The sequence below is a fragment of the Dermacentor andersoni genome, chromosome 10 (genome assembly GCF_023375885.2).
Source record: "Dermacentor andersoni chromosome 10, qqDerAnde1_hic_scaffold, whole genome shotgun sequence".
NCBI classification, from domain to species: Eukaryota; Metazoa; Arthropoda; class Arachnida; order Ixodida; family Ixodidae; genus Dermacentor; species Dermacentor andersoni.
The window spans coordinates 94,791,379-94,817,922 of NC_092823.1; the positions used below are offsets into that span (position 1 = coordinate 94,791,379).

Consider the following 26,544-nt stretch of genomic DNA (forward strand, 5'->3'; position numbering starts at 1 on the left):
GCTCTTTGCAGGTCTTCGCCCAGAACATGCGCGATAATAATGTGAACTATTTCTAGGGAAGTCATTGCCATTACTTTGACGCACAAGGTAAATGCTATAGCGCGTTCTTAATAAAATAAAAGGGGAAACTAAATTTCATCAGTATCTTCTACCAAGACCTTTCTTTCTGTTCCGGTTCCTTCCAGGAGGTCTGATGTCAGCAAACGGAAATTAATTTTAAATACCACTGGCAGCTTCAGCATATTTAAGGAGCACCATACATACCCAAATCAATATTTCCCATTGAGGTCGGGTTGAACGCTAAGACAGCATGAACAAACCAACTGTCATCGCAGTTCTCGCTTTCGTGTGCATCGCACTGTTAATCGTGACTGATGCTAAGCGAAAAGCTGCACAAGAAGACGATGGTATGTTCCTAAGCATGATTTTTCTTGGAATACTATTCGGAAGGATGCATGAAGAAACGCATGTGTCTAGTAGCAGCACTCTTTGTAATTTATTTGCCCTGTCGTGAGGGCAAGCCCTATAATTTCAGTTAGTTTTCGAAACATTGTACATTAAAAAAGCTGTTTTACGTTCTTTTATGTATTAGACTATGTTATAGCTTAGCGAGAGCTTTCTTAGAAATATAAGGATTTAAAAAGAGATAACTTTTCTTAATTTGAATTTAATTTCTAAGGGAACAGCTCTTTAAAATTTGGAACATTGACCATAGTGGCTGCATTTACAGCCATGCCTAATCAATTCGAGCTCTCATTCCCCATTGAAGATGCCACTCTTAAGCGCTATGCGGTGGTATCTTTTCATGATCGGAATAGAAAATTGAGGCTTTGTCGGTCCACCCCATATGCTTTGCATTGTGAGGTGAAGAAGGCGACAAATTCCGGCACTTCATTTATGCTACCCCATATATGCCCACATCACCACAGCACCTCTGATTTTTTTTTAAACGTAGTCTAACTACGCGAATCAACACGAATTCCCACTGCGTTAATGGTTTTGAGTTGCACTCAATTTAGCCAAGTTCGCATTTACACTTCCATCGGATGCTGCCATTCCCGCTTATTACCCCTTGCAATGCAGCCTTGCATTCATGCATAATGTACAGCATGTCTTGAGCATAAATTTAGGCAGAATTTTGCGATATCTATTCTCATGTACCAAGCGATCATAACAGTACACAGCACTGTAGCGCACACAAGCATGCAGTAGGGGATGGGATTGGCCCTCTCCTGTACCGGCTGAGAAACATGGCTCTTCCACCAGTATGTACCAAAAGACACCCTTTGATGCAGATTCGCAAATCCTGAATGCGTCCATGGTAATGTGCTATGCAAGTAAAACATCAAGATACTCGGGTTCCTACCACGCCTACTAACGGCTCATCTATCGCCTCAATATATTTGTTTTATTCTTTTTATTCAGAACAATCCCTGCAACCAGATAACACGATGACTGATAGAAACTGTGCTCCTTCCAAGAACAGCATTGCGACACTAAAGAAATCGCGAAGTGAATAAGTATTGGTGAATTTGGCTTCCACAATAGTAGATGACGCTTCTCGCTGCGAGAGAAGAGTCATCTCTTCTCAGCAGGAATTCTCAGAAGAAGGAGTCAGAAGGAATTTTTCTTCAACCACCTGAAGCAATATACGCGTAGACAACGCGACATGTTTCTGATTGTAGAGAACGATGTTATACTTAGCGTTATTGAAAGACAATGCCACACTACGGTATTCGTATTTAAAGCATTTAGGATATATTACACATTTTGCATTTTACGCAAGGTTGTGCCCCGCGAGATTTACATAAAATGGTAACGCTAAAGCCCAACCTATTCCCATATAAACCGTCTAAGCACATCGCTCTAACTGCTGCGGTAATTGCTAAAACTGAAAAATCGCTAAGTGAAGCAGTTGTCAAAGCAATTTCTGCAAATGTATATACTAATTCACTTTTCTTCTCTTTCAGTGTGTGATAGGCGAAACCACACTTGCTGGTACCCTGAGAGTAAGTTATATTCATATCTAAATATTCTTTATAGCCTCAAACTTTGTGTACGGTAGACTGCAACGATATTTTTAAAACATATTGATTTTTCACCGATGGGGGTTCTGTGCACCGGGTAATGGCAATCGCATACCTCTGGCCTATGGACATTCCAAAGAGGATAGCTTTCCTTGTCTTTTCCGGTGATTTTCATGGTAGGTTGCCGCAATTTTTCGATGGGAAGAAGCCTATGCAAAGGACACGTGGTTTCGATGAAGGAGGGGCCCTATAACGTAAAACTAATCTATTCTGTTTTTCTTGCAATTTCCTGACGTCAAATTTACGTAACCACTTACGCAAGCATCGGTCGGTAACCAGCAGCATTGCTTGACAAGCCCAATCAAACGCCCTTCTAGTTTATAGGGTGTCACTTTCTTTTGCTTTCAAAGCCAATAGCATTGCCCACATTGCGCATTTTTTTTCTTATCTAACTGGCTGAGAAGGGGCGAATAGCACGTTCAAGTGGAGAGAGTTTCGACGGGCTGAGCTAACACAGTGAAAGTACATAACCGGATGAGGAGGGTGGGGCCGACATCTGCTATTGGTCCGCTTCCCTTACTATGCTTGCAGTGGCTGGTCGAAAATCGCGGAGGCGTGCAACGGCAGCTTAGAAATTCCGCTCAAATGAATGCTCAGCAAGCTAGAGTTGACCGAGCAGTGCGGTATACGGGCTTAAAGATCTGGGTAACCTTATACGGCAACGCAAAATCTTTTATTATAGGCAAATGAATCCATACTCCTCGGCAGTTCCGAGTAGCCAGTGCTACACTGATCGGCACGCAGCCATCTTCTATTCCTTTCGGAACAGGGCAATGCCTGGCCATTCAGAAAAACTTTTAGTTTTGTTGGGCATAATAATACGTCTTTAACGCATACACGTCACTTTGACGCGGTGAGTTCTCGCGGTTTCGTGAAGTCGCGTGACATACAGGCAAAATGGGGGTAGGCTGAAAAAGATTGACCAGTAGCAAATTACTAAACGCCTTTTTCTGTAATAGCGAGAAACGAGTCGAGTCAGAAATTATTATTTTTCTTTTGTTCGGTCTAATCATGCATTACCAGCGTGCCCATATCACATTATATGGGGTGTTTCTGCGGTTTTCGTGACGTCGTATGACAGACAGGCGCATGGGTGGTGGCTCCAAAATTTATTTACCAATCGTGGAGGGCTGATTGCAGAATTGGAATAGAAAAGTTTGGAATAACTTTACGTTATAGCGGCCGAAGTTGCATTCATGACAGCATTCATGACAGAACTATTGCTTAGAAATGCACGTGCTTTGGCGAGATAGCCTTGTGGCGTCTTAAAATCTACATGCTGTGTCTAGTACGGGTGCTTAATCACGTATTATCGCCGCATGTGCGGGCCGTTGCGGGATGCGTTCGCCTCGTGTGCTACCGTTATGAAAATACATTGTTTCGTCTTGCCAGTTCGCCATACCTTAACATATATGAACTAGCGCATGGCGAGTGATTTGCCAAATACGAAGGCGAACGCTCTGAAAATTGTCACGCCTGAATGAAGTAAAACAACGCAGAAGAAAGCAAGGGTACGCTGCCGTTGTGCACGATAGTGGTCACGCTGTCATGGTTCCGTTACCGTCATGCCGTCTTGATCCTGCTGCTGCTGGCATCGTGGCGGCATTTAATGTATTCTCATCATTGCAAGGCCTCAGTGGGTCTACTGAAAAGTGCGCATTACTTGGTTTTACGCGGAAACAAATGTCATCGTATCCTGTTACCATCAATGGTCAAGCTGTATTGTATGTTAAGACGCATCGCTTTCTGGGCGTCATCATTGACCGCAACCTTTCGTGGAGCCCTCACTGCGTCTATCTGAAGAAGAAGCTAGTCGCCATTGCTCATGTCTTCAAATTTCTATGCGGGAAAAACTGGGGTACACCAGTACATTCTATGTTGCAGCTGTACAGGGTTTTGTTTCTCGGACTCCTACGTTACAGCCTACCAGTGTTGCCGAATGCATGCAAGACGAACTTTCCCGCCTTGGAGAGCATACAAGGTCAAGCCCTACACACGTGTTTAGGGCTGCCTCGGTGCACCTCAACAGCAGCAACAATTGCCATCGCAGGAGACCATACAATCCAGACACATGTAGCTGTCAACTCTCACAGAGCGCACATTCGCCATCTGTCAAAGGTCCCCAACCATCATTTGGCCTCCCTACCAGCCGAGAGACCTCAAGCGACCTTATTACGAGTGATTAGCGCTCATCAAGAGTACATACCGGCATCTTTTACACCGGCGGCGAAGCCTTCCTCTCCCCTGTGGTGCCTGCGACAGCCTCAAGTGAACTTTGCTTTTCCTGGAATTACAAAAAAGTCCAATCATCCATCGCCGGCTCTGAAGCAACTTACGCTCCTATTACTGCACCAGACGTATCATGACCGCATACGTATATATACCGATGGTTCGACCTCACCTACCAGCTCAACTGCCGCATTCGTCGTTCCAGCCAAGAACGTTACAGTTAAATTCAAATTGTCGCACACGACTACATCTACATCGGCAGAACTTGCAGCTCTCCATGCCGCTATGATGTACATCAGCGAAGAGCCAACAGAGAAATGGGTCGTATTTTGTGACTTTAAGGCAGCCCATCACAGCATCAAGTCCGCATTACGTCACAGAACTTACGAGCAAATGACGTCTGAAATCAGGGAACTGCGCCACCATGCTCTGGAAAGAGGACACCACATTATATTTCAGTGGATTCCTGCTCACTGTGGCATCGTCGGCAACAACATAGCTGACAAGGCTGCCCGGTGTGCCCACGAAGATACCAAGACGCGTCCAACACCTTTGGCGAGGTCGGACGCTGCCAGAGAACTTCGCCTCCATGCGCGCAAGAAGTCTTACGATCTCTGGATTTCATGTGGCTTCAATTGCAGATAACGTAAACTGGACCACACGCTACGGCTACAACTGCCATCTAGCCTTTCCCGCGGCGAAGCAACCTTGTTGTGTCGCTTGTGGCTGGGTGTGGCGTTCACGAACGCAAACTCCTACCGTATGGGAATGTCCGAGAGCCCGATGTGCGACTCCTGTGGGTGCGAGGAGACCATCGAGCACCTATTGTGTACCTGCCCTCGCTACGATGTCCAACGCCTCTCTCTGCGGGCAACTTTACGCAGACTGGACTCGAGACCGTTCACCCAGTCAAAGATACTCGGACCGTGGCCACACCCGTCACTGGCTCGAAAAGCGATTCGTGCACTAGTGCGGTACTTGAAGTGCACGGGCTTAACAGACCTTTTATAGCGTTCTTGTTTATGCTGTCCCTCCCACACGTACTCAGTGCTTACTCTCTCCCTTTTCTCCTCTTTCTATTCCCCTTTCCCCCACACCCAGTGTAGGGAACCAAACCGGATGCACTTCTGGTTGACCTCACTGCCTTTCCTACCCTTGTTTTCTCTCTCTCTCTCTCTATCATCATTGCAATGTCGTAGGTTCGGCGTCGTCACGCTGTCATGCCGTCTACCAGCACCTGTCGACGATAATGTGTGTCGCCATCGTTAAATATCATTATTAATATTAAATATCAATAACATTATCGACGTCAGCACCATACTTTAAAAGGTATTGCTAGTGTGTACTACCGACGACAAAAGTGCCCCAAACGCGCGAGCATAGACCAAGATGCATCGCTGCTCTATCTGCAGAATCAATCGTGCCGTAACGCTGCGTTCTAGAAAGCCAGACAGCGCATGCCCGGCCAACGCATAGCTTCAACAGCTGACGTTTGTGTAGGTGTTAGAGGGGCTCTTAGTATAGCCTAAATTTGACAATCCTCTCACAAATGCGCTCTGAATCGACACCTTCTTTTCGTTTCCTCTTAAGGAGCACTTAACAACGTCATTAAGGGCCCATCGGTCCGCGACACGTATTAATTAGGTGAAATTCTTGGCTTTTCTTGGCGATAGCTCAGTTCACGTGCCTTTCGTTAAGTACATAATTGCATGTATATTGTTCTTTTTTTAAATTAACGTATTCGGCTACCCATCACTAAACACTGTTACGTTCTGTTATTGTGCACATTAAATTGAGCTGGTATTACTTCAACGTGCAAGCTGTCCCTTATGAAACGTTTGACTTCATAAGATTTTCGACAATAAATGCACTCACGAAGTTTGGAACACGATTGCCATACTAAAGTTTTGCCTCACTTAACGCACATTTAGCTGAATCTAATAATATCGCAATTGCTATGCACATTAAACGTCCCGCCGATAGATTCTAGAGCACGCGCTTCCAAACAAACAAGTTGCTTACTAGACAATTTGATGTCAGGGATTCACATGACCTTGCGCTCAAATAACGCTGAGAGAGAGAGGGGGAGAAGGAAATGCAGGGAGGTTAACCAGACTGAGTCCAGTTTGCTACCCTACACGTGGGGAGGGGAATGGGGAGTGAAAGAGAGTGAGAAAACATAATTCTATACCGCCCTTTCACATGCATTAAGTTAGGTGTAGTATGTTTACAGTCGGGCACTCAAGTTTGTTGCCTTCAGGCAGTGAAGAAGCGCTCGAACTGCTTTCTCGCTAATGAACTGTGAGGCCTGGTTCTCAAGATCCTTGCTTCTGTAAATGGCCTGTCATCCAGTCTATTAAAGGCACACTGGAGAATTTGACGTTGGTTGCCAAAGCGAGCACAGTGACACAGAAGATGACTGATGGTCTCTTTACACTTGCACTTAGCGCACATTGGCGAGTCAGCCATTCCAATACGATAACTGTAGGTGTTGGTGAATGCTGCTCCTACCCACAGCCGACACAGCAGTGTTGCGTCACGTCGTGACAGTTTTGCTGGTAATTTAAGTTTCAGTAATGAATCAAGGCTGTATAAACAACACTTAGGGATCTGTGCTGTATGCCAGTAACTTAACGTGACGGTACGAGCGAGACTGCGAAGCTGTCTTGCAGCGTCTACTCTCGATAATGGTACAAGGAGTGTCGGTGCGCCAGCCCGGCCACGTTGGGTAGCGTCATCGCGAGGTGATTACCAACGATGAAACAATGCCCCGGCAGCCACTGAAAGATGATATCATGTCCTTGTTCTGAAGCGTAGTGGAAAGTTTCGTTGATTTCAGACACCAGCTGTTCATAATTGCCACGTCTTAAACCTCGCAAGCTCTCGAGGGCTGCTTTCGAATCACAATATATTGCCCATTTGTTAGGCGTTCTTCTTCAATGTATTCGACAGGAGCGTGAAAAGCGGCCAGTTCGTAACTAGTAGAGGTTCCGAACTGTGAAGTTACGTGTGAAGTCTTTAACTTGGTGACGACCGATTAAGATGGCGTAACAACGACTCCCGTCGAATTTTCCGAGAGGGAAGCGTCCGTGTAAGCATGGTTACGGTTAGCATGTGAACAATGCGAAAGTTCCAATGTGATCTGCTTGAGAGCCGCGGTGGTCAGGCTAGCTTTCTTCGCTATTTCTGGAACAGCAAGGTACACCGGAGTAAGCCTCTTCTTTAAGTATGTGATGTGGGGGCTTCGTGAAAGGTGTCTGTCGATAATAACGCCTAGGAATCAGTGTGATTTTGCGTATGAAATTCTTTCGTGGTTAATAGAAATGGGATACCTGGTCATGGGCTTGTGGGTAAAAGCGACTAAGGTGCACTACTCGGTTGAAATGCTGAGGCTTTGAGCACGCAGATACGATGATGTTAGGGTCATGGTTTTTGAAGCCATGCACGCACCTGGAGACGTGTGACTGCCGAGGCCCATATGCATATGTCGTCAACAAATAGGAAAGTCTACGGTATGTGGCAGAAAGTGGTCAAGTCTAAGGATTGCAAGGTTGAACAAAGTCGGGCTGAGAACCCCTCCCCGCGGGACACCACAGCAAGTTTAATGGTCAGCGGTTCGGCCATGTGCTCTGCGCACAAAGAAGGATCTTTTGAATAGATAGCTCCGAATCCACCGAAATATACGTCCACCAATTCCATTATTTTCCAGGGCATCAAGGATGGCTTCATGTGTTACGTTATCATAGGCACATTTCACATCGAGGAAAAGCGCGACCGATATGCGCTTGCGGTGTTTTTCTTGCATTACAGACGTCACGAGATCGATGACGTTGTCAATAGAGGAACGGCCTCTTCTAAAGCCAGCCATGGCCTCGGGGTATACGCTGTGGCGGTCCAGCTACCACTTTAGGGGTGTGGGAATCATTCTTTCCATAACATTCCTAACACAGCTGGACAGCGCAATGGGAGGGTAGGACGCTATGTCAAGTGGTGAATTTCCAGTCTTCAGGAGTGGTATCAAGCGGCTGGACTTCCACCGCTCAGGAACGACCCCATCATTCCATGACTAGTTATAACATTCCAGAAGTCTACCTCGGCCATCTTCATATAGGTGGCATAAAGCATCGTAGGTGATGCCGTCTGCTCCTGGCGACGATGAGCGCCTGCATGTGGCCATAGCAGCGTCCAATTCCTCAATGAGAAGGACACATTCAATCCTGGGAAGCGTGTCGCAGGAACCTCACCCAGAATTTTGCTATTGATGGTGACCCCACCGCCAGCAATCTTCACACAGAAATCTTGGGCTATATGATCCTGCGAGTGGCCTTGACGCAGGGCTAGTGCGCAGAATGGGTGTCGTTGCTGTGGAGACGAGCCAAGGCCGCGCACCGTCCTCCATATGATAGACAGTGGCTTGCGCGGGTCAAGTGATTTGCAGAATCTCTTCCACTGCTGTTCCTCCAGCCTGTCCATGCTACGTTGGATTTTCTTCTGTATACGTCGAGCGACTCTAAGGTCATGAATTGACTTGGTGCGTCTGTACCGCCTCTCGGCCCTTATGTGAATCGTCCAAACTCGCCTAAGTTCCATGTCGAAATCCGTACGTTTTCTTGCGGATGTAAAGGTGTACTTAATGATTCCAGTACACTTGTAATAAGGTTTCCAATGGTGCAGGTGAATCCTTCTTTGCATGCCTCTTCCACCTTTCTCTTACATGTTGACTACCTTACTTGTCAGGAAGTAGAAAAGGAGAAGCTTCCAAATCCACTGACTCTTAAGTAGGTCTTAAGCATGCGTCTCGATGACAGAAAACTATCGAACATTTTGACCAAGATGCCGTGACACCAAAGTCAAATCTAAGCAACTGCTATAGGTCGAACCACGCAAGTACATTGGACTGCCATCGTTCATAATGCTGAGTTCGTGGTCGGAAGCAAATTCCACAATTCTCCAGCCGCTAGAATCTATTCTGGAGCGTCCCCAAAAACAAATTATGAGCGCTAACGTCACCCGTGAAAATCCAGGGTCCAGAAGTCACCGCCAGGATGTCTCGCAGTCGGTTGCCGTCGAACCGACCAGATGGGGAGATGTAGGCGCCAATAAGGGTGAAGGCCACTTTATTCTTTTTAATGCGGAGACACACGCATTGGTTTCCATCATGAGGCTGCACCGAGTGGGGCTTGTATGTTAGTTCTGTATGGATGTAAACAATTACTTTGCTGGATTGCCCGCACGTCGGCGCCTGAAGGCCTCGTACCCAGAGTCCTAGCATTTTTGTCACGTTCGGTTCACATATTACCACTATAGTAAATCGATTCTTAAAAACGTATTGGCGTAAACATTAAATCCGCGATTTAAATCCTCCGGCATTCTACTGTAAAATTGTCGCACTACAGACTTCATCAAACAGTGAAGGCACTGAAAGAGCCATTGTGCTTACGCAAGATTTGCAAGCACTGGGCTCAGGGCATCAAACGCTTGCACTGCACTTCGAGCTGTTAGCGTATTAGAGTTGTCCACTAGCGTGCGAATCACATTTATCAGACTTGTGCATTCTTATAATTCGGCGCTCATGCTCTGTCAGCTCATCTGGGTGAGGGGTTGAGCATTGTGGTGTCACTCCTTGTTGGGGTTGTTCCACAGGGCTTATCCTTGGCAGTGGTGGCCTTGATTTCATCCACGGCGTTCTTGTTAGCTGCTCCATTATCAATACGCGGTTTGTACACATACTGCACTGTGGCTGAAGCAGATTCAACAGCAAGAGGCTTTGTGGCACGTGTGTTCTGTGTGCGGAGAGCGGAATGCCTTGATGAGCCTCTGCGACGAGAACGACGTCCCCTGACGTCGCCAGCTGCTTCGCGATGAGTTGACCGGTCCCTCACCATTTTCTTCAAGGCGGAGAGTTCTCTCTTAAATATTAGACATTCCCTCGATGAGGTGTCGTGGGGCTCTTGAGAGTTTGGACACTTATAAGTTTTAGCCTGGCAGTTGACTACAGAGTGTTGTGTTGCACGGCGGGAACATATCGTACACTTTCCGCAGACGGCGCTCACGTGACCGAATTTCTGGCATTTTCTGCACTGAAGCTGCTTGGGAACAAAGGGACGGACAGCATGTCGGAAATGACCTACCTTCGCATGCGACGGAAGGCAGTCACGTTTAAAAACAATTTATACGCATCTGGATTTTCCGAGGCGGGCCAACTGTAGTATTTGGATCCCATTAATGCAGGCTTTATAAAAAGTGGTAAATCCTCACCTGAGATGGCCGCAACGATGTTATATATTACGTCTCTAGTAGCCTCTTTTCCCATCGGGATGATGGTACGAACGTTCACGCCACCGAGGATAGTGACAGCTCGCAGAAAATCTAACGCCGACGCTTGAGCGACGTCTGCAACAACAGTCATCCGAGGGTTGATTCGGATGTCCTCAATGCCATTTGGCAACAGTCTCTCGAGTTCAACCGATGCAACTTGAATGTTGATGAACCTCATGTTGTCGGAAGGTAGCACAGGTAAGAAAAGGATGGTGTAGTCCGGTGAACTCTCCAGATTCACCATAGTAGGTGTGTCCACAGAGGCCCTAAGCATTTGCCGCTTTGCTTTCTGGCTCAGGGCAGTTACGTAGTCGTTGCTGGAGCTAGGGTAGCCTCGTTGCCGCTCGAGAGACAGTTCCGATTTGTTGAGGATGCCAACGCGGGCGCCGCTAAATCCGGTGGGAGTGCGGGTGGCTTCACTTCCATTCCCGTCTAACTGGGGACAGTGTTCCCCGAAAGAAAGCGACAATTACCAGACAATCCTCGTGACTGAGAAGAAACACTGAGCAGTAGGATCAGTTCGTCGTCTCTGCACAGTAGTACCGATACGACGGTAGTGAAAGAGCACCAGTTGTTCAGGGGGGCCGATAAACTTAGCAATGCCTTGAACTTCTTGGGGATACCCAAAAAAAGAAAAGAAAGACAGACCCCCAACATCAATATTTCAAATTGAAGGTTTCAAGAAACTCGTCTGGTTTATGATGATCACGGAAAAGAGAACCCTGACACCAGCCATGGAACTAAATCTGAAAACATTACAAACAGACAATATCTTTCGGCTGCTGTATTCGGGAGCCGTAACGTCACAGTGTCTTAAAATATTGAATTGCGCGCTCGGTATCCGGGATCTAACGAGATAGCGGTAAAGGCCCCACCTCGCTGAAAATCCGGTGTCAGCGTAGGCGCTGGTGTTCGCGGGCGGTAAAATCATCCCGAACTACGCATATTCTATTCGGCTAATAGGTTGTTGTTCTATCATTAATGTTGCTCAGATCTTGTATTACGTTCTTTACAAAAGTTACTCCTCGAAATTTTGATACTGGCAGCCCACAAACAAACGCCATGAAATAAAGCACCGGCAGCGCATGCCTATTATGTTAAATTCTTCTCAGACTGAAATATCAAAATTGCGAAACAATAAGAGAAGATCGGTACACGACAGAGGCCGCGTTTATACCAGAAAACTCACCTATGTGCATAGGCTTAACTGACAGCGTTGCCAGATAAACACTGCGATTTACAGGTAGGCGAACGCTGCTTCACCGAAGGAGCCCATTGCTTTGGAAACGTCGTTTTGACGACCTTATTCAATCTGTGGCACGGGATGTGTTTCAATGCCTCTGGTGCAGGCCTCACCTTCGCTGGGTTCCATTTCTGATTTCATGAGAAATTAAGTTCAGCAAGCGATTTAGGGTTCCTTCGAAGAAGGAATATGCTGCCTCTTCATGCATAGGTGCTTCCTGCATCGTATACCGAAGGTTTGGCTTGAGCCTCTGTCCCCGCTCCGACGCCTTTCGTCCCCATCAGGTCTTGCACCACGTCTTACGTCCCACTCCCATCAGTGCAACCGATCCAACGTATGGAGGATCGGCGCTCGCTCCAGAGGAAGTCTTACGTCTGGCGTACCCCTGATGGACGGCGTCACCCCGTTAGTGCGTTATTGGACACAGGTGGTGACTACTACTTAATCTTGTGGACAAACGGAGAAACTAGCGACGATCTTCGAAAAGTTATCATGCCTTGGGCCTGGAAGGCAAGTTCATACTGTTGGCGGGCATATCGTAATGCCGTTGGGCGTGTACGCGGTTAGAGTTGAAATTTCTGCATCTGCTTTTCTGGTCAGCTGCTTTATACTCGGCGATTGTTCTCTGGAGAACGTACATATATTTGAAAAGCAGGAAAAAAACCTTCACATACGAATGTCGTTCGATGCAAACAGCAAGGAATATTTCCATGTAGGGTGAAAATGTTCACCTGGAGGGCGAAGAAAAGGAGGTGGGCTTGCGGCAATGACTTCCCGACAATTGTGGTTGTCTTTCGATTTAGGCGGAATCTATAAGTGCTTGAGTACCGGGTTTCACGTCCACCTTAAAGGAAATAATAGAAAATAATGCGGAGCCCCGAACTACGGCATCCGTCATATCTTGTAACTTTCCATAAGGTATTGAAATACCGTTATTTAAACAACGTCACGATAAGAGACTCAGTCATCGGAAATCTGGATCGCGCTAGCTATGTTCTTGCGCTAGTATATATTTCTATTCTCGTGATAACCGAATACCCAACACTGAAATAAGTGGGGTAAGTTGTGCATTTTGCATGCCTTATATTATCGGACTTTGTAACGTCATCGCATACCTTCTGTGATGAGGCGCATCGCTTTTACAAGAAAAAGAGGCCTGGCTCCGGATTCTTGCTTAGAAATGTGTGAACAACAAATACCAGTGAACAAACAGCACAAATTTCTAGGTAGTTTATGTAACTATAGGCTCACTTTTATTCCACGTATTAAATATATTAAAAAGGTGCCTAAAAACGATGAAGTTATTGAAACTTCAATTCCAGACTACATGGCATAGTGAGAGAAATTGTTTAATGAATCTTTACAAGAGCCTAATTCGGTCACGATTGGATTATGGTGCCGTAGTATATAACTCTGCCGCCATGAGCATGATAAAGATGCTAGATCCTGTCGACCATCTAGGTATCCGCTTAGCCACTGGCGCTTTCAGAACTACCCCGATTGAAAGCTTATATCCCGATTCAAATGAGTGGTCACTCTACTTACAGAGAAAATACATCAGCTTCACATATTTTCTGAGAATACACCCTAATCCTGAGCATCCAGGTTTTAATACCGTTAACGATATGATATATGCTACGCTCTTTCGTAATCGTCCCTCCATAAGACAGCCCTTTTCACTGCACCTGAGGGAGCTGAGCATTGAAATGGATGTCCCACTCCTCGAGCATCGCTTAATGAATCCAACCAAGCTGTTATCCCCTTGGGAGTGGCAGGTGGTAAAATGTGACGGATCCTTTCTAAAAGTTACAAAGCACGCTCCAGAGGGCGAAATGCGAATGAATTTCCTAGAACTTGTGTATAAGCACTCCTGCACAAAGTTCTACACAGACGCTTCCATGTCACATGTCGAAGGGTCCTACGCAGCCGTCGGTCCATCCTTCTCGGAATCCGATGTACTGCATCCGGAAACAAGTATCTTTAGGGCCGAAGTCTACGCAATACTGTCGGCTGTGATGCATATAGGGAAATCGAAACTCCAAAAAGTAGTTATATATACAGACTCCCTAAGTGTCTTGAAGGCTTTGATGTCACTCTATAAGCACAAAATTCCACTGCTTACTGATCTTTATGCCTACCTGTGTAAAGGTTATTCATCTAATCAGCATATTATTGTATGCTGGGTGCCTGGCCATAGGGGCATCGAGGGCAACGTTCTGGCGGATGAGATGGCCACGTCAATTGCATCGCACGCTGTTAATCCTTCCGCTGCTGTCCCTGTCACAGATCTGAAGCCTTTCTTACGAAAGAAACTTCTAAACCGCTGGCAACGTATGTGCGATGCAGAAACAAATAATAAGCTGCACTTGATAAAGTCACAATTAGGTTTTTGGCCCTCCACCAAAATATCACCGCGATCAGATGTCCTATTCTGTCGTTTGAGAATAGGACACACATTTGGCACTCATAAATTTCTGCTCACTGGAAATGAACCTCCAACCTGTGATAGATGTGGTGAAAGGCTGACCATCCTTCACGTCCTCCTGGAGTGTCGGGAGGCCGAAGCTGAAAGAAAGAATCATTTTCCTCTGACATACCGCTATTCTGTCCCTCTTCACCTAGCCATGTTTCTTGGCCAAGGACTGCCCTTTACCACTAAAGCTGTCCTCAGTTTTTTGAACGATGTTATCTTACATTTTATAAGTCCATTACATTCGTAGCGCAGCCTAGCTCTTTCCAGAGGATGCCGCTGCGATAATGTTTTTACATAGCACATGCCTCCAGGCCCTTGTGCTTCAAGGGCCCTAACGAGGCAGTAGTGCTCTAGCCAATTCAAGCATCTGACATGTATTGCACATTGTATCGTTCTTTCGCGATGGATTTTAATGCTTATAGTACACGTCATTTTCCATCGACGTAATCTTATGACAGATACATTTTACGCACTTTATAACGACTTTATTAAGGCCCCTTTACAGTGGCGTCACATGAACTTCATACAACTCATAAGTGCACTGCGAACTCATCACCACGGACCTGGCGCTCTTTGCCATACCTGACCCTTGCGCCAATAAACACCACAGTTTCATTTATTCATCGCTGCGCCGTTACTATTTGTGAAAAATAAATAATTAAGCTACGTACTTAAAGTGGCGAGTGTCTTTCAATAGCAGTAAATATTTCCTCTTCGCGATCTGTTACGAATAATTAAGCAAGCCACGAATAGTAGTCTTTTTCTAAAATTCTTAAGAAATGTCAACACAAATAAATGCGTGTCCTTCGCTCGAGGACTCACACTTCAGTGTCAGCCACATTTCTATCTTTTTTTTTTACATGCTTTCCACATAGCAGCAGCCGTAATCTTACCTTAAATAGCGAGAAGCATAGGCGAACTTGTTAGCACACTCATGGAAAATATTTCTGCCCACTTTAGTTTTGATAAGCCCAAGGGATTCAAAAGAAGAAATCACTTGACCATAGCTCTTTACACTTGTAGGCTGAAACGTCTTTATAAAGCAAAAATTTAGTGGAGTATCTTAAGTTTCTGTACGTGCTGTTGTTCGCTTCGTCTACAGGTTATTCCCTGTCATTTATTGTATGGTTTCAAGCTAGTGCAGGTACCCGCTGCGGTATAGCCCATTTGCTGCGGCGTGGCGCTGCGGAGCTTGTGGTCGCGGGCTTGATCACAGCTGTGGCGGCTGCGTTTTCCCAGTGGCGAATTGCAAACGCTTGTGTACTTAAATACATGCCAAACACAAACACTTCGGTACACGCAAAAAAATTCAAGGTTGTGAAGGACACTCCAGATCTCCCCACTAAAGTGTACCCTGCAAGCATACCACGAATGTGGCGCGTAGAGGCCACGACTAATATTTAATTTTGTCTCTTAGATATTTGAGAAAATGTACATCAAGGAAATACGCAGAATGGAGGAAAGGCACAAGACAACCGCGGGAATTTAAGCATTTACATTCATACCCCTTATGTTTCTCCGTCATGACATGTAATTTACTTGGGGAACGTTGAAGACAGACTAGAGTAATCTTACAATACTTGTTTACCACCTGTCTTTGAACTCTTGCTGTGGGATCCGTTACCGATAGTCTCACGGAAGATCTTAACTCAGGAAAACAAAAAGCAAAGTTCGTAATGTTGTGGAGCAGCGGCATTATTTCTCACTAGATGGGATGAAGATTACCCGTGGCTTCCTAATTCAGTCTCACTAAATCACTTCTTGCACTACAGTTCCAAGCGTGCAAAAAAAATGATGTGCACTTCAGGCTCACAAGTGGTTCATTCTTCACCTGCACAATGGCGTAGAAATTGTCAGAGCAATTTGCATGCTTATATTCTGACTTGGAGTTTCGATGGTGTTCTGATTGCAGTGTGCAAAGGCTGTCCAAGCGCCATTCAGAATAGTTCCAGAGGACACAATATATATTACTTCGACAATAATACAAACACCTGCAACATGAGTATTGGTGAAAGCAACAGCTGTAACAGTTTCCAGACGTTAGATGAGTGCGAGCACTACTGTGGGTTGTCTGATCCAGATGAGGAATGAAAACCAGATCGCACGGGTGAGTAACTATTTACAGTACAGAGCCTGAGCCTGGTTAAAAAAGAGGCAGATTTAACACGATGGCAAACTGACTTCATCTTCCTTAAACATTAATAGCTGAACATTACTAATGCAAAAAGCCATCCAAATTTTGGTGCTTACATCAGTGCGTCACCTAAATCCGAATGTAGCAAAAAATAACGAAAATGCCGTTGGTCACAAGAATAACGACTTCTATGCAACGCGAGGATCTATCATGTCATCATTACTATTAAAAATGCCACACCATGTAGGGGAAAAGGGATGAGCAAGGCAAGCTGTCCATGTTGACGAAAAAGCATGTGGTGGTGCTCGTGTGGCAGTCTCGGTGTAGGTGAGAGTTGGATTTGTCTCTCCGGGGACAATGGGGGGTCGGCACCGTCCAAAGTTCGTGGAAAGTACGTATGGCTTCACAATTTTTTTCTATCACATGCTGAAAGTGTGCAGTCATAGGCGAGGTTGACTGCCTTGCAGAAGAGACTAGGAAAAGTTTAGCAAGAGGCGTCCGCGTGGTCTAACTATGAAGGCAAAGGATCAAGGACGAGCATGGTGGTGCTATTCGAGAATGCTTTGTCAGACACTGATGTGCCCTGCTTGAGAAGATGCTGCCTATGGATCTCGTCGATGCTTAAGCAAAGCTCGATGACGTCAAAAACCATGACAAAACTTCGTTAGTTTTTTGCTTGTTCTTGGACAGAAACACACGAAATGCCTCTTCGGAAAATTTCCTTCGGCATATCTTGTCCGCCCTATTGCCGTTGTGTTCAAAAGGTTATACAGCTCGACGCTGTCTGCTATTCTTGTATAGTTGGTGAACGTCTCAACAGTTAGCTGGGACCAACTTCGTAAGCATTTTCGTTCGCAAAACGTGGCCCGGCAGGTCAGCCAAACTGTTCCGTGAAGCGTCATTTCAAACCGGCTCACGTGTGAAGATCGGTTTAGTGGTTTCTAAACCACTAAATCACCCTCTAACCTAAAACAATTACTGCTGAACTTTGTGGCATCATGTTATTTACTGTGGATGCTCTGTATTTTATATGATGACAACCCATCTTAGACCTTGGTGTCATTCGTGCCGCTGAATGTGGCCAGACTTGGCTGACGAGTGGCATCACTGTAATCAAGGGCTGTCGAAGTCAACGTTGCTGTCTAGCTGAGGCCGTGCGGCAAAGTGGACAGCAGAGAAGGCCACTCACCGTTCTAGATCTGACGAAAACTACAGCATCATCCACCAAAGCATAAGGCAAGCGCATAGCTGGGCACATCAGCGGCAAAAGTTGTGTCAGAAAATCGGTCTAGGCAGCAGAGCGACGAACCCCACTCATAGTAGTATATTAGACCAATGTGCTAGAGGAAACCCCCCCACACACACATGTATATATAGATACATACAAATATATATATATATACATATATATAATACACACGAACTGAAGAGAGACTGAGGGGCCAGATTGTTTATATTTAACCATATCGGAAAATGCCAACAAAGGCACCAAGCACGGCATACTGAATATTTTACTGATGATTTAAAATAATGATAAATCAATGACAGTGGAAGTTGACGAAAAAAGAACTGGTCGCAAGTGGGATATGAACCCATTCGTTCGCATTACGCCTGCGACAGTCTTACCAGTTAAGCTACCATAGCACCGATTTCACATCCACTTTGTGGGGTACTTGTGTTTATCAACTGGAAGTAAGCAATATCTAAACTAATCATATATATATATATATATATATATATATATATATATATATATATATATATATATATATATATATATATATATATATATACATATATATATATATATACATATATATATATATATATATATATATATATGACCCGCCGTGGTTGCTCAGTGGCTATGGTGTTGGGCTGCTGAGCACGAGGTCCCGGGATCGAATCCCGGCCAAGGCGGCCGCATTTCGATGGGGGCGAAATGCGAAACACCCGTGTACTTAGATTTAGGTGCACGTTAAAGAACCCCAGGCGGTCGAAATTTCCGGAGTCCTCCACTACGGCGTGCCTCATAATCAGAAAGTGGTTTTGGCACGTAAAACCCCATAATTTAATTTTTTTAATATATATATATATATATATATATATATATATATATATATATATATATATATATATATATATATATATATATATATGTCATTTCATTTCATTTTACTATCTTAAAGACCCACGAGGGGTATTACATAAGGGGTGCGTACATATATTTTGGTGAGCAAGTGTTAACACAACGAAACATGATTGGTTACATTATTGGCAAAGTTGGATGAGCACGTGACGGCTGCAATGTCGTTGGGTAGGTCGTTCCAGTCTGCTGCAGTACGGGAAAAAAATGATGCGGCAAAGGTGGTAGTTCGGGCACGAGGTCGGGAAACTTGAAGCGTATGACGAGTGCGATGAGATATGCGGGCTGGAGGGACGATATAGGGTGCGCGGCATAGTGAGCTATAGAAAAATTTATGAAACAAGCAAAGGCTGGCAATGCGGCGACGAAGTGATAAGGGCAATAGGTGAGATTCAGCTTTCAAAGCTGAAACACTGATGTCGTAAGATAATGATGAATGAATGAATGTGGCTGCTCTGTTTTGGACTGATTCGAGTGCATCTATAAGGTAAGCTTGGTGCGGGTTCCAAATGGGTGTGTCATATTATAATTTTGGTCTGACAAGGGATTTGTACGCTAATAACTTCACTTGTTTAGGGGCTTGCCGGAGATGACGTCTTAAAAATCCAAGTGTTTTATTAGCGGATGAAATGATGTTCGTAACGTGTGTGCTCCAGGACAAGTCGCCACACAAGGTAATGCCTAAGTACTTGTATGATAGAACCGGTTGAACAGGGACGTTAGCTATGACGTATGGGAAATGAAGTTGGTTACGGCGACGCGTAATGGACAAGATTTTACATTTTTGAGGGTTAAGTTCCATTAACCAATTGGCACACCATTCCATAATGCGGTTAAGGTCCTCTTGAAGAGATGTTTGGTCAGAAGCGTTATTAACCTTGCGATAAATTACACAATCATTGGCGAACATGTGAATATTACTAGAGGGTTGGTAAATCGTTAATATATATTGAAAACAGAAGCGGACCGAGGACAGAACCGTGCGGAACACCTGACATTACTGGGACAGGATTGGAGTTGCGGTTGTTAAGGTGACGTACTGTGAGCGGTTAGTCAAGAATTCTTCGATCCATTTAAAGATATTAGAGGGGAGGTTAAAATATGAAAGTTTTAGTAGTAAGCGTTGGTGAGGAACCTTGTCGAACGCTTTTGCATAGTCCAGAAAAATAGCATCGGTCTGTAGGTTAGAGTCAAGGTTAGCATGCAAATCATGAACAAAAATGGCCAGCTGGGTTTCGCATGAGAAGCCTTTTCGAAAACCGTGTTGCGCAGAATGAAAAAAGTTGTGACAATCGAGGAAGCTCATGACATTGGAGTAGATGACGTGTTCCATGAGTTTGCAGGGTACGCTGGTAAGGGAAATGGGCCTTATAGCCTTATAACCTTATAAACCTTATAGCCTTAAAGCCTTATAAAGCTAACAGACAATGAATTTAAAGAAACCATCGGGGAAAATATCTGTGGTTGAAATTCAAATGAAGAAATTATTTTAAAAAACGCAAATGGAAGTGCACGAAAAGACTCCTTGCCGCCGGTAGGAGCCGCAAGCACAACTTCCGCATTAGGCATTTGTTGCACTACTACTTGCGCTACGGCGAGGGCTGTCAACCTGTTTTCCAACTTATGTATTTATGTTCAACTGATATAGTGCAGGCAATGTTAGCCAATGCCACTCAGAGCAATGGTGGGACGATCTGAAACAGCCTTTGTTGCCGGATCGGATCACGTAACACGGGAACTTAGGACAACAGGCACGTGGTTAAACAACCATCGTCTGCTGTCTCATGACATCAAGGCTGCCTGATTGGAGGTCGTTGCTATGACCATCGCGTAATACGAAGTTGTAGGTTAGGCTCCCAACGGTGGCAAATTAAATTTTCGTTAACTTTCATCTCCCACTTCTCTATTAGTTTTTACATTACAATTTAAACCACAGCAAATTTTCCACAATGTTTTCTTTGGCGTCATTGTCTGTTGGCTTTATAGTGTCACGATTAGGGAAAATCGAGCCCCTCTGTTTCCCTTCTTCTATCGGTAAATACATAACATAAGTACCCCAGAAAGTGGATGGCAAGACGTGGTCCCGGTAGCTGAACTGGTAAGAGCATCGCACGCATAATAAGGAGTCGTGGGTTTGTATATACCACCTGCGAATAGTCGTGTTTTGATCCACTTCGATGTCCGTGAATTTATTTCTTTAATTCACTTACTATGTAGAAATAGATTTCCGTGTGGTGTTCTTAGTGTCAGTTTATTTTTTTGGCGTCCTAACATGTGATTAATAAAAATCGGGCCCCTCGGTTCCCTTTATATATATATGGCCTCTTGGCCAGAAGCCCAACTGTATGTTTCTTTCAGCAGGGGGGCAATTAATAACCGTAAGGAGTTCTCGCCAGTGCGCTGCTCTTTCTGCCTAGCAGCAGTTGTCTTATGTGCGGCGTAGCCCGGTGTGTAGTTACAACCTCGTTTTAATCATTGTCGTTGTTATCCAACCCATTCGTGGATCATGCCGCTCCCCCCCCCCCACAGAGAGAGTGGCCAAGAAATAGGTAATCAGTGGAGTCGTTGTTGTTGTGGCCCAACTCATGGCTAGAACCCAGTATGGTGGATTGGCCAAGGCACGAGTGGAAATTTCCAAGTTATAACCACGAAAGAACTTTCAGGACTGCGATAGAGTGAGTTCGTTTGAAAGCTGAAGTTAAATAGTGAAATATAAGAAATATAGCTAGGAAGAAACATATCATTGAAAGGGGCACGAAATAGGAAAAGACACCAGAGTATTTGGATAGACCCTACAACAAATTGCTGCCGCTCAATTTCAGAATAGCAGCCCCAAATGAGAGCGCAAGCGCAACGCTACACCCTGTTATCGCCGGCATTGCATCGCCGTGCCGACGAAACCCAAAACAAGATCGACATTACCGCTTGGGTAATCTCCATCGAATGATAGGTGGACGCCCGCCATCTCGGGGCTCAGAGAATGAAGAAGGGCAGGTGATACGGCAAACCGGTGCCACGTGGCGGCTCCGTCACCCTGCCCTTGAGGGAAGGCTCCAACTATTAAAGAAATAACAAAAAGAATCTGGGTGGATTAGGTTTAATTTTTTTCTTTAAATGACATGGCGAACCGCCGTGGTTGCTGAGTGCCTATGGTGTTGGGCTGCTAAGCAGGATGTCGCGGAATCGTATTCCTGCCACGGCGGCCGCATTTAGATGGGAGTGAAATGCGAAAAAAAATTTGTACTCAGATTTAAGTGCATCTTAAAGAACCCCAAGTGGTCGAAATTTCCGGAATGCCGCACCACGGCGTGCCTCAGAATCAGATCGTGGTTTTGGCCCGGAAAACCCCGTGACTAAAGAGACTCACTTCGTGTTGCGAGATAAACCTACCGCAAGAAAGACGTAGACTAAAAAGAGATAGCCGAGCCTGTTGCATCTTTTATTTTATTAGTCTGCCTCATTTTTTGTGCGCTGTTGATCCGCGACGAGACGCTCGCGTAGAAGCACTGCTAGGTGCTACATAATACGGCGACACCAGCGCAATACCAGCGCCACTACGTGCGCCGTAGCAGTGCCGTCGGAAAATTCCAACTGTTCGTCGCTAAAACAGGACCTTTGCTCTACACATAGTGAAGAGTCTTGTGCTACTAAGCGGTATTAAATTTGAAACCGCCGATCAACGACGCAAGAAATACAAGCATAGTGACCGTACCAAAGCAGTCAAGGATCTTTCTGATGTATGAATTTTCAGGCCCGAAGACTGTTTGGTGATAAACAGCATACTGACCTGTACAAAACACAGTAAAGCCATGCAACCTTCATTGCAAGTGAGCTGAACACGATAAAGAGGCTCCTTGTACGAGCAGTGATGAAATTATAAGTGGCCTGCAAGACATCTTACAGGGAAAGTAGACGAGGAAACAAAAATTTCATCAAAGATGGAGGAGATATGTTACTTGAAATGCTTTCGGTGGTTTATACGGAATGCCTTACTTGAAGCTTGTACCAGAGAGCTGAAAGCATGCCAACGTTATACCAAACGATAAGTAGGGAGGATTGAAGAAAGGAAGTCTTATAGGTCCATTAGATTGCTTTCAGCATTGTACAAAATATTGAACAAGATAATGTCCATTAGAATCAGGGCAGCACTTGGCCTACACTTACCAAGAGAGCAGGCTTGCTTCAGGACGGATTATTCTGCAATGAATCACTTCCATATCATGAATCGGTTAATTGAGAAAGCTGGTACATACACTCACCTTTTCAACCTAGCTTTCATGGATTATAAGGCATTTAATTCACTAGAGATACCAGCATTCGTGGAGGCACTGCGCGAGCAAGCAGTACAGGGTGTATACGCGTACATCATGCGAAATATCTTCAAAGATCCCACAGCTACCTTGGTACCACTCCAGAAAACGAGAAAATTACCTTCCAAGAAGTAGTCGCAAAAAGAGACCGAATCTCTGCAATGCTTTTCACTGCACGCTTACAGTAAGTACTCAAGCAATTAGACAGGGAAGGTTCAGGAGTGAGGATGGAAAGCTAATATCTCCAAGCACCCTCAGTTTGCAAATAACTTTAACCTGTTGAGGCATTCCCGGGATGAATTCCAACAAGTTATTGAGTGACATAACCGAAATAAGTGTAAGAGTAGGTTTGACGAATAGTATGCAGACGACAAAAATACTCAGTAGCCTATAATTTAACAAGAATTCATTATCGCCGCTTAGCCACTAGAGTTGATGTAGGAGCACGTTTGTCTGGTTCAACTACTCAGACGGACATTTCTCATGAGCAGGAAATTTGTCGAAGAATCAAAATAGATGAAAGTATATATGGCAGGCGTTACCAAATCGTGACTGGAGGCCCACCACTGTCGATATAACGGAAAGTGCATAATTATTGCATTCTGCCGGTGCTAACAAATAGAGCAGGAACTTGGAGGTTAACAAAAAAGCTCGAGAAGTTAAGGAGCGCGCAAGGAGCAGTCAAACTAAAATTTTAGGCGTAACGTTAATAGAGAAAAAGAAAGCGGTGTGCATGAGGAAGCAAATAGAGTTAGCCGATATTCTAGTGCATATTAGGAGAAGAAAATGAAGCGTGGCAGGCTGCGTGCTGCATTAGCCAGATAACCGGTCAGCTATCAGAGTTTCAGAATGCGTGCCGAGTTATGGGATTTGAGTTGGAGGATGGGGTGACAGCGCTTCTGACGGCAGAAATCTAAGCATGGTGATGAAGTTAGCAAGTTTGGAGGCGCCAGTTCGAATCAGCTAGCGCTAAACAGAGCTAACTGGAAAACCTAGGGACAGCCCTTCCTGATGTAGTGAACATAACACAATGAGGGAGATGGCGATAATTGTACAATATATATTATCCAAATTACTGTGTTCTGCCAAAGCACACTGAAAACATTTGTGAACGCTCGGATGGCGTGCGCGCTAACGTTGTATTCTATATCTAACGTGAAATACAAGTATCTTACATGAAACGAGTGCTGAACCAAATTGCAAAATGTACAAAACAGATTACAAAAACCCTTTTGATTACCTGTGTAGGGTTAGTGTAATTATATTAGGTACGCGCAATTACATTTCCTTACTCTAATGTTCTTGTTCACTATTCATTGCAGGTTTCTGTATGAGAATATTCTGGATATCACAGCGGAGCTAGCATGGGAGACTTATTCAAAGTGGTGTTGGTTATTCTGCTGAAAATTTTGCTCAATAAACAATCTTGCATTAAATTTTTGTGTTGGCATTGCATACTTATTATTTTATAGAAGTAATGGTATATTGCTGTCACAATTCACCACAATATTACAGCACGCTTTATGCAAGAATTTTCCGTTAAAATCCTTCATGTTAACCTTCTCGGCCCTGAATTTCTTCGTTAAGGCATATATTTTCTTTTGCTTGACACACTCGGTGTGAAAGAGCTCTAAGAACGATGATACAATATTTTTTTTAACTTAATCATTGTTAGCAATGTTACGGATAATGTGTCAAATGAGTCCACCAGAGCTCAAAGGTGGTGAATCAACGCATGATGTACTCTATGAAAAACGTACACCTTCAGTTCAAGGAGTGTGCTTTGTTTTTAATGGTTAATAATCTACAAACACCTCAATGTCGCATGGGGTTTATAGCAATTTTATCTAAATCACAAGGCCGAACGATCTTATATGCCGGAAAGCAACAAATGTCCAAAATATGCTTATAGAAGATGTTGTGGGAAACATGAAAGAAATCGAATTGATTACTCCCAATCTCAATTTTACAATCACTGTTCCCTGGTGTCGTGAAATTTGCGCACCGAAAAATGCGCTAATATGCCAGTCCTGAAAATACCCTTGCTTAAATTTCAACATGTTCTATTTCTATTGTGCAATAACATTATGAAGCCAGACGCACACGTTGCTTGGCACTGACGACTTCCTGAAGTGAAATGAAGGGCGTTGCCACTTTCAAATTTCTTTGATTTTCTCTCAGAATAGTAGTTGCCTTGCACTATTCGCCCTAAAATTCTGGCAATTGCCTGAAGGCTATGCTGGCGTCATGACGAAAGGTGAACTATGTCCTTTTATAGCATCTTATGAATTGTGTGGGAAGTTTTATGTATTGCCGTCAAATAATACCGCGACGGCCGAAAGCGCTAACGGCTGTCACGCGTGCATTTGTGCGCGACTTTGGGTGTAGGATATATGTAACAATTGATCTTCAATAAATCTGTGCCTTAGCCGTGTGCTGGTTATGTGCGGTCATTTCTTATTGTTGTTCACTTTTCTATCAACAGTTCCAAATGTATGAGCTACGCAGAATGCCTAATAAAACGACGTTTCTTCCAACAGTAGTTACCGACTGAAGACGAAGCCCGGCTTTAGCTAGAAACACGTACACTATTGCTCACCAAGGCACTGTCAGGAATTGTGTCCTCCCTAAAAATGGGGCACCAACAAAGGGAACTGAACGCACAAGAACGCATACGAAGGCAAAAATGCGACAATGAAGGTCTCGTACTGCTGGAGGTAAATGACGAGGCGTCGGTGAGATGCGCAGTAGCAATGAATGGGGAAACGGTAAATTTTTGGCTCTTAGGCATTTGGAAACACTGTAAAGGCAGTGAAGAAGGCGCGCGTATTCGCCTGCTCCGATTGCCATGACTAGGCTGTAACCTCTGTGTGACCGTTTGGTAACGGATGTTATCACTGTATGGACGTTTGCTTTGAACTTTTCTGTTCGCAATTCCTTATAATATTCACCTGTACTGGGTTCGCATTAAAACAGGACATACCGACTGTTTACAGTGAAATAATACGTCGTACATTCTTTTATTTATTATACTACTGAAAAAGAACCATTCACCTCTTCATGATGGGCGAAAGAAAAAAAAACGCCGCAATGCAGCACTGCATTGAAACGAAGGTAGCCGTCTCAAACATACCGCGGAGCACAATATCAACGCAGGAAACTGTGAGTCTTAAAAAAATGCTTGGAAAAAAATCACCGCCACTTCCTGTTCGTGAAGATGGTCGAAAAGCTAAGCTGCGTTAGTTACACCGACTGTTACATCATGCAAGTCAAACTTCGCAAGCAGCCTATATTGTAAGTCTTTTGTTTCACCTTTCTTTCACCTCATTTTCGTTTTTACGTGTTTCGCGTGGTGAGCATGCTTTAGGAGGGCGTTTTTGCTGTTCTCCCTGTTTTCTTTTTGCGCTTGAAGTTTCTGTCTGTGCTTTGCCGTGCTTTTTTGCGTGCAAGTGGCTCCGCCACATTTTGGTGCACCAGTAATGAGAGCATATGCCATAAACGTAACCGAAGTGACCTACACTTCGATTACTGTTATGACATTTGCCGTCTTCGTTTCTTGATCGCTACATGTTTATGCGTACAGCAGATCGGTTGGGTTCTTTCC

The 26,544-nt window shown here is 44.6% G+C and overlaps 1 long non-coding RNA gene across 1 annotated transcript; it reads left to right on the plus strand.

The window, feature by feature from the left end:
- The first annotated feature begins 290 nt into the window (after positions 1–290).
- Positions 291–24,376, plus strand: LOC129380264 (uncharacterized). Its single transcript, XR_008608284.1, has 4 exons — positions 291–407; positions 1,971–2,009; positions 16,263–16,457; positions 24,263–24,376. It is a non-coding gene; the product is annotated as an uncharacterized lncRNA (long non-coding RNA).
- The last annotated feature ends 2,168 nt before the right edge of the window (positions 24,377–26,544 follow it).